General features: G+C 42.6%; 1 long non-coding RNA gene across 1 annotated transcript; it reads left to right on the forward strand.

The window, feature by feature from the left end:
- Positions 1-803: 803 nt before the first annotated feature.
- On the forward strand, positions 804-9014 carry LOC144724445 (uncharacterized). Its single transcript, XR_013586479.1, has 3 exons — positions 804-3358; positions 5741-5883; positions 8028-9014. It is a non-coding gene; the product is annotated as an uncharacterized LOC144724445 (long non-coding RNA).
- Positions 9015-9650: the final 636 nt, after the last annotated feature.

Consider the following 9650-nt stretch of genomic DNA (forward strand, 5'->3'; position numbering starts at 1 on the left):
CCACCGTTCGAGAGCCAAATCCCTCGGAAGCGCGCACGCGCAGAGACTTTTATATATAAAGAATATAAATCGGCATTTTGCAACCCCCACTGCCACTGTGTAGCATATTATTACATTCCAGGGACTCTATGAGATGATAGGACAATAGTCTGAGTCCATAATTGCCAATAAGTAACGGCAAAGCAGTTATAAGTGACTCACAGAATTGTGCACAGTTGCGTATACAGTACACGACTTACCTGATACCGATCACACACGGTTCGAATTCGACCCTCGATCGATGGCTGCTCCATCGCCGCACACGTGTTGAATCAAAAGCAAGGGACAAGTCCTTACTTACTAACAACTCCAATCATTTTTCATTGCTGGAGGGGTTGCCCCCCCCCTACCTGAAAATCCTGGCACCGCCATTGGATGCAAGCGATGTGGGGATTGGAGCTATCCTATCTCAGGTGCAGTCGGGCAGATAGGTGGTAATAGCATATGGCAGCCTTGTATTGTCATCGGCCGAACAATGCTACTGCATAGGCAGGGGAGAACTCTTGCCCATTGTGCATTTGTGCAGCAATTTCGCCCATATCTAGATGGACAAAATTTTGAGGTGCGGACTGACCACGCAGCACTGGGATACTCGTTGCGTATCGACCAAATCTGGCCAAATGGCATGATGGATTGAAAGGCTGCAAGAATTATCCTATAAGGTGGTCCATAGGAAGGGGTTGTGCCAAACCAATGTGGATGCTTTATCGCGTCTGCCAGAGGCAGGTACTTGTGCATGTGCTGAGGGGTCACCTCAGTGTAAACCACTCTCACCTGACACGGAGTGCCTCACAGCACCTGTGCACATACGGGAAGGCAAGCTGGAGCCTCCCCTGGTCGATCAGGAATTGGGGCTAAGTCAGGAGGAGTGGCGGCGGTTGCTATGGGAGGATGAGATGCTTGAACCCATTCATACCATTGCTAAATCTAGCCCAGAAGAAGACCGGCCTCCAACAGCTTCGACATTTTTAGATTACGACATCCTTATGTTGATGCGTTGGGAGATCGACACACAGTCCTACTGTGTCGTCGTGCCAACCTCCATTCGCAAAAAGTTAGTTGCGGAGGTGCATGACCGCCGCCGCCTGCATTTGGGCGAGCTGAACACACTCTGATGGCAGATATCCATGCATGGATGGCCTCATGTGTAGAATATGCGTGGCAAAAGCTGCCAGTACACCCAATCAAAGTGCCCGTAGAATCAATCGTGGTTTCATGGGTTAATGAATTGGTGGCCTTAGATATATTGGGACCCCTACCTCGCATCCACAGAGGTCACAAAAATCTGCTAGTAGGGGTCGAATATTTTACGCGATGGCCGGTGGCATGGCCCCTAGCGGATTAAGCTGCTCAGTCAATAGCAGAAGCGTTTGTGCATGGATATGTTATGGATAAAGGGTCCCCTGAAAAACTTCTAACAGAGCAGGGTAAACATTTTTCCTCAAAACTGATACAGGAAGCAGGCGACATCCTAGGCACTAAGAAGGTATGCACTTCCCAATACCACCCACAAACCGATGGGATGGTAGAATGCCTAAATCGCACCATCACATCCATGCTGTGTCAGGTGGTCAATGACACTCAGACGGACTGGGACTTACACATTGGCGGGGTCCTGGTGACATATCGCTTGGCCCCGCATGCATCAGTGGGATACTATCCGTTCTGTGTGAAGTATGGTAGGGAGCCAGACCCTCCCATCGAGCGCCAGCTTTTTGACCTCCAGCTGGGGCTGCAAAATGGCCTATCGTGGTACGATGGGTCATGCAGCAGTAGGAGATGGTGAGGGAAGCGGCACAAACTGCAGCAGGTTCCGCCCATTCTCCAAATTAACCGGCTAGGCAAAATGGAGTGATGCCCCTGCCTTTCGAAGTGGGAGATAATGCGTGGCTACACTGCCCACAGGTCCCCTTCTGGACCTCAACTCACCTGCACCGTCCGTGGCAGTGCCTTCTGAAAGTGGTAGGGATTCTTAGTCCTCAATGTGTACTTGTCCAATTGGAACGTCGGCGATGGTATGTACATCCCGCCCATCTAAAGCCTGACCAGTCGAAGCCTACCACGGATGTGCCACTAGACTTGGAGGAGCACCCACTACACTCACCAAAAACCGGGTTACCGCAAACACCTAGACCTATACCTTCACTCACCTTCATCATCACTGCCGAGGTCGGGGAAGCCACTTACCGTGACGAAACAACCTCAGGAAGGTTGCCTTCTTTCCCCAGGACCACCTGTGATCAAAGAGATGTGGCAGCATCCGCCCGAGCCGTGGCTACATGGTCCGGTTATCCAAGCACGGGTTCGGGCGAGGCTCCCACGGTAATAAACAACCACCGAATGCAAGACAATGGAACCGCATAGAAAAAAGACATTGTTGTTCCTTCACGCCGGAGGTTGTTGTCAGTTGTTCGCTTGTTACGGTTGGACGGTCCGTTGAACATTGTGCATACCGTCTTGTCTTACGGTTACTCGTTTATTACTTAAATTCTGTTATGTATACATACACCCCACACCTATGCACACAAAGTGACAGGACTCCGTTTGAGTTCTAAATTGGTTGTTTATTGACCAACAAAAGTTTTTTTTCCCCTTCATCTCTCCCTACTCCCCTACTGTCGGGATTATCCTGAATCCCTTGGATTCGCCTGAGTAGTGTTGAGTCGAGGATGACTTTTTCTTCGGGGGGGGAGGGGTGCGGTGGGGTGATGTAGTGATAATCCTTACGTGATCCGGTGGTAGAAATACTCACGGGACGTCACGAAGGAAAGGAAAGAGAAGGTAGGATGAGAGAAAGAGGAAACGCCCAGAGAGAGAGATGGGACGTCACCGGATGAGGCGGGGCGATCGGGGCGCTTCCTGGACGGATTCGGAGTGGAGTGAATGCAAGTGGCGTGAGCTCGTGCGAAAAATAAAGATCAGTGTTTCGTCTTAATCTTTGTCTGGTGGACTCATTCCATACATACTGTCAAACTAGATCTACTATACCATATATCGATGTGCGAAATGGTGCTTTGAAGGCTACCGCTTGCAATGTGATTTTCTCTCATCATATGTGCGTAGCTAATTGAACACTGGCAAGGCGGTGCTGAAACAGGTGACGGGTACCTCACCAGACCGGGTGCGGAACGGGCGAGCTGGGCAGGCGAGGTGAAACTCGGTGAGGCCTCACTCTTCCTGCGCCACGTGTGGCAGCAGGACGAGGGCCTCTACTGTTGTCTGGTGTCTTCGGGTGGCAGCTGGCAATCACACCTGGAATTTCTACTCCTGGTGACACCACAGAGTAATAGCTCAAATATTACCGCCACTTTAAACAAAGGTACTGTACGAGTATTCTTTGTTTTTTTCGGTAAAGTCACGTAGATAGAAAATAAAAAAATAAAAGCCACGACGTTTCGACCGCTTGTCTTGCGATCGAAACTTCGTAGGTTTTTTATTTTTTATTTTCTATCGACGTGACTTTACCGAAAGAACCAAAGAATATTAATTCCTGCAGTCATGAAAGTGTTAAGTCAAAATATACTGTACGAGCTTAAACACACCAATACCCACCATTCGCCACTAAGCGACGGTGACCTCACCACGGTGCCTGTGCCACGTGAAGTGTCAGATGCTCGCTGACAGAAGGTCTCAGCACAGACCCAGGTGCCATGGGTTGACTGACATGACCGGTAGATGCACCAGCTCTGCCCCATACTGTGCCAACTTGCTGAATTTTAGCCGCCCGGTGCTCTGCCCGATGTGAGCGTCGCTCCTCTGCCCTCCGTTGTTGCTGAAGGGCGACTGCCTCCAACTGCCCAGTAGCATCCTTCACAAGCCTCCATAAAGGCCAATCTTGACCCCGCTGGTACCAGTCATCGGCAAGTCCACTCAGCTCCACATCCTCCCATACCACATCAGTCCATCTCTTCTCCAGCCCATGTCGTGCCCGGACCAAACAGAAGCTGAAAAAACACTCCAGCTATATATACACATACACAACACGATGCACTTGGCATTCCAAAGCGTAATTATAGATTTTGAATATGAATTACTTCAGCTTTAGTCTTAACTGTGGTCACGATTATAAAATGCAATTCAAAATAAAATTTGGATAAAATGTTATACTTGATAAGACTTTCAGTACGATTCTGCATTGAGATATTTTCGCCAATTCCTTTTTAAAGAGTGTTATTTGTGTCATGTTTTATCAAGCGAAATACTAAATTGCATCTTAAAGATCCTGCAAAAGTTGTGGAAGGCATGCAATTATTGGGAATAGCAGGGATAACATATACGTTTTCAATTCCAATTTAACTGGCATTGAAATCCCATTCCATTTCCATGTTTGTATCAGTGATTAAGCTAAAATAAAGATAAAATAAAAATTGCAAGTAGCTAAAGTATAAATTAATGGTTGAACATGGAAACACTTGTGTAATAAATCTGGGAATAATTCCTTCGCACTCATTACACACAAAGTGCTTGTTAAATTAACCATAATACCTTGCTGATCTCGTAAAGGAGCATGAACCATCACGTGAACTCCGTCAAATAAAGACGGCCACTGCATCCCACGCTTTCAGATGCGCTTCTGCGGCCATCTGGAATGCTCTTCCTTCCGATTTTAGGAAGCAACTGGAGCTATGCACTTTTAAACTTACATTGAAAAATATTTTTTTTAGAACTGCTTTTTGTGTTTAGTTTGTTGTCCTTCCCCCGCACTTTCAATTCGCACGGTTGGTAACAAATGGTGTGAACGAAGATCAACATAAATACGAAAGGTTCTACAGTGACTGATTTGTATACAACAAACCTCATCTTCATTGTCTCGGGCACAACGTGATTAAATCAAACAGAGATGCCCTTCCAGAGTCCATTGAGATCAGGGGTCTCTTTTCAAGGGAAATCTGGAATTATAGCAGAGAGAGAAAGAAAAAAAATCACAAATGTATAAAAAAAACTATTTGAGAGAAATACACAAACAATTGTTACGTCATAGCATTGAAGATTCTAAACTAATCATGGTCTTAATAAGAGTGATACAATAACAAATTCAAATTTCTAAATAAAGCAATGCATAATTAATGTAAATAAAATATTGCATGATCTAATTTCTCCACACGGGACTCGTCTACCTTCTTAGCAAACGGAAAATGATTTGCCATTTTGTTCGGCTGAGTCACATGCGTTAACATTGGCAAAATAATTATCTCGTTTAGAGCATCCATATTAGTGTGACGTAATCGTGCAAAAAATAAATAACTTGGTACCATAATCCTTCCGAGGTTACTTTTCTCTCAAAAGGGTGTATTCATTCGTAGTTGCAAACAATGTCCTCATCTGTTTAGTTCTCCAATGTAGGGGAGTCTTTCTCTTGAGCCATATGTAGACGTAGTGTATAATGTTTGTGTTAGGCATTTGACATATGTAAAGCTATTGCAGAAATGGTTAATAGCATGGATCAGTAACATACTTGGTACTTTTAGATGAATCCTTGCAAAATAACACCTAATTGGTCATATTTCTGAGGGTAATGCAAAGAACTAACATTTGTGGATCTGTTGTCCCCCATTGTGAGTAGGATTTACAGGAGCAATGATGGCAAAAGAGAGGAACTTTCATGTTTTAACACTTTTTTACTTTCATACTACGTGTACATTGAGTAGTTATAAAATGTCCTTATGCGTCTTAGAACTAACATTTTCACTTTGTTTTCTAGGCAGTGGCTGTACCACAAAGGCTCCCCTGATAGTGCTGTTGCTGTCTGTGGCGGTTGTCTTGGTAGTTATGATAATCACGGTCCAATTCAAAGTGTGGAGCTCGCTTTCACAGCCACACTTGCCTTGCAGAAAAACACAACCGGTAAGTGGACACAACACTCATTAAAGGTTGTCTTAAAATTCATTGTACACAGTAATTAACATTGTGTTGTATTATGGCAATCAGTATGTAAATACAACATATAAATAATAATATACGTAGCTCAGGCGTTGAGAAAGCCGACTTTTACTAAATATAATCGTATATAACCTATACGCTATGCAATACATAGAGTATAGGTTATATACACCTGAAATGCACTGCAATTCTAGTAGTGTACTGTATGTCTCAACAGGTTTTGCAGCAATATGATACGATATTGACTTTCATGATATGAAGATTATTCCATCTTTAAATTCCCATGCATTTTGTAATTGTATGTTGCATTATCATCTTGTTTTTTGTGTAATTTAACTTCAGACAAATACAGACATCTATTTTGTGATACTTCGTTGGCAGTCATGCACAAAGCTATGATGAATGGCCACTGGCCAAAATCCTGATTCATTCGTTAAATTCTAATCATGATCACCTTATCCGAATAGTTTGTTTCGACTGCTCCTGTCACTCCCCCGTATATGGTGCTTTGTGGCATCAGCTAGCCCCTCGCTTGGAAAAGAGTGGCAATGTCCATATCGAGATGTGCTAGGTATTAATGACATAGAGCACATTAAAGGCCCTTCTTGAGTTTGCGACAGATGCAAGGCCACTTCAGATTTAAGAGGCATCACTGCTAGCTTAGGTGAAAGAATACAATTGCCGAGCTACCTACTTTTGCTATTTTGATGAATACATACCTAGGTCACATAGACAGATGTAATGATGGGTGAAAAGGTCCCTCTAGATACGGTTACACTGTCGGTGGGCCAAGGCCCTCATTCAAGAGCTAGTAGTGCATGTATTCACACCTGCGTGCGGCCACCATTAGAGCAATGCTATACATGGCATCTCTCTGGAGCTGACGCGATAAGTAAAACTTGCACGTTATACATGTGGAAGTGTCACCACTGGAAATAAGGTGATCAGTGTTAACCAACGCTTGATGTTGACTTAAAAAAACACGGGAGGGCCCACAAAGTGGCATGATATTAACCTTTACATCTGACCTGTTTATACTAGATTCAAAGCTTTCGTGACTGCAGGAATTACTCTTTGGTTATTTCGGTAAAGTCACGTAGAAAATAAAAAAAATATAGAATAAGACGTTTCGGTTGCAACACAAACAGCCATCATCAGGTAAGAATGAATGATAAAACACAGACACGGAAACAACATAGGCAGACAGACATGCAGAGACACACTGAGCGAGACACACCAAGAGATGACTGGGGAGGCGGACAAACGAGGGGACCAGCAGACAAACGAGGGGACAAGGAGGGAGCAGTGTGGAATTCCGGACCACAGTGGCCGGAGGAGAGACAATGGTTTAGAGCAAGAAAATCTAAATTTTGAGAAAGCAAATTTAGTAATATTAAGAAGTGTAATGCAATGCAACACAGAGGGTCGGTTAACACACAGTTAACGCATAGTCTTGTTGATTAACGTTCTTCCAAAGATTGCTAAATTAGAAGTTAAGTGTGGAACAGACAAGCAAGGAGACATTTAGGAAGTTTGACAACAAATTAAGTAAAATTAGATCATGTAATGTAATGCAACTCAGGGAGTCGGCTAACACACAGTTAACGCATAGCCTGGTTGATTAACGTTCTCCCAAAGATTGCTAAATTAGAAGTAAAGTGTGAGTTTTGAGTAAACCCACCCCGATGAGGTGGTTCAAACTAAATTCGAAGCTTTCGTGATTGCAGGAATTACTCTTTGGTTCTTTCCGTGTCTGTGTTTTATCTCGATTATCTCCAATATTTGACTGCCAAACTGAACAGGGTCCTATTTATTATTAACTGATGATGGCTGCTTGTGTTGGAACCGAAACGTCGTATTTTATTATTATTTGATTTTATTTTCTACGTGACTTTACCGAAAGAATCAAAGAGTGACATGTTTATTTTCAACTAAGACTGGTAAAATTACGTTGGTTACATAAATACAACTAATTGTTGTATTTGTATGCATATTTATCCCTGTGGGTCAATAAGTGACACTGATTACATTATGATAATATGTGCTATTTCTCCATTGATCATCTGAGCATGGAGACCTTTTGATGTGTTACTGTTGCTTCCTTGCAGGTCTAGTGCAATTGCCACAAGTCACAAGGACGCTTTCCTTTTGGAAGAACAAGGATGTAATGCAAGAGAGTAACCACGCACTGCCAAAAGAACGACCACATTCAGAGCATAAAGTCCTAAACCCAATGCATGCCATAGCAGAGGACATTGAGCAGCGCTACCATGGCATTATGGAACAGTATCTTTTCATGGTAGTCTGACCTCACTTATATCAAAATTCAATTGCTCATCAGGGACTGAGCTGTACACCAAGTTTTGAAACCTCTAGTCACTTAGCATGATGACATTTGACGATTGAGTTCAAATAATGATTGGGCAGAAGACAACTGGAGGGGAAATGTTTTACGATTTTTTTTGTATTCAACATGTTTAAGTAATCACTCTGCTGAATAGTGTTGTTGCAGAGGTGTGAATTTGCAATCCAAAGTGACCCTTCAAGGGTCAATTTGGCCGATCGTCATTATTTCAAGGGCATTAAAACCTTGGTTAAATGTCCACAAAGTTTGGCAATGGTTTTAATGAGAAACTGATCTTCGCCATAGGAATGTGCAATTTCCACCTTTGGCTCAATAAAAATGAATGCAGCTCGATGTGTGTTACATCATGAAGAAAAAATTACATTATGATAATATTAATAAAAAAATGACATTACAATATTATTACAGTACTCTGAATATTATTACTTCATTTAATTTAGCGTGAGATAAGCAACTGATATTTTTTTGGAACTAATACCTAATTATTAAAATGGTAGTCTGACTTTATTATTTTATTACGGTCCTAATGTATGTGTATAATTATTGTACGGTATAAGTAGCATTGTACAATTACTGTATTATAATCAAAGGGTATATTTTCTCTGTCTATACACATTAATGTTATTGGATAAATTCTCAGATACAGCTGGATAGATACATTCCCAGATACAGCTTTCGGCGTATAGTATTGGTCTCATGTTTTGTTGCAATAAAAACATTACAAAAATAATTGCCTTACCCATTTGGATTTTCATACTATTTTATAGTCAAATTTAGGCGACGTAACAGTTGCTGGCAGCGTTTTTTAAGAGCCTACAAGACGTGCCAAGAACAAGAAAAGGCACAGATACATCCATAAAACATGGAAGGGGAATGGAGAGAATCGAGTGACGAAGTAGAAGCGATGCCTGCCCGTCAACGCCAGCCAGCTCACAAGACAATTTCGAGTACCTCCAATATTTGACTGCCAAACTAAACAGGGACATATTTATTAAAATATTAAAAATGGCCGCTCTATCAATGGGGTGATCAGACAGAGGCGCTATGGGAATTGTTAACGTATTTGGATGAATCATTAACGGAGTTTTTAATTGCAGAAGACAAAATAAATATATTATCATCTGCATTACCTGAAATGAGCTTACACCACAGACAATCTCCAACAGCACGTCAATAAATTTTATTCTATAGTAAAAAGATGGCATCTTTGGCAAATGTGGCATTCCCATGGCTGGATATCAATGGAAGAGACCATGGTAATTGTAAGATTCAAAGAATATGCAAAAGTACACGCAATAAGTTTACCAATGGCTCCAGAAGGACCGCCAAATTCATGATAGGTAACAGATCATATTGAACATATAGA

Source organism: Lampetra planeri, chromosome 20, assembly GCF_965212315.1.
Source record: "Lampetra planeri chromosome 20, kcLamPlan1.2.h2, whole genome shotgun sequence".
NCBI classification, from domain to species: Eukaryota; Metazoa; Chordata; class Hyperoartia; order Petromyzontiformes; family Petromyzontidae; genus Lampetra; species Lampetra planeri.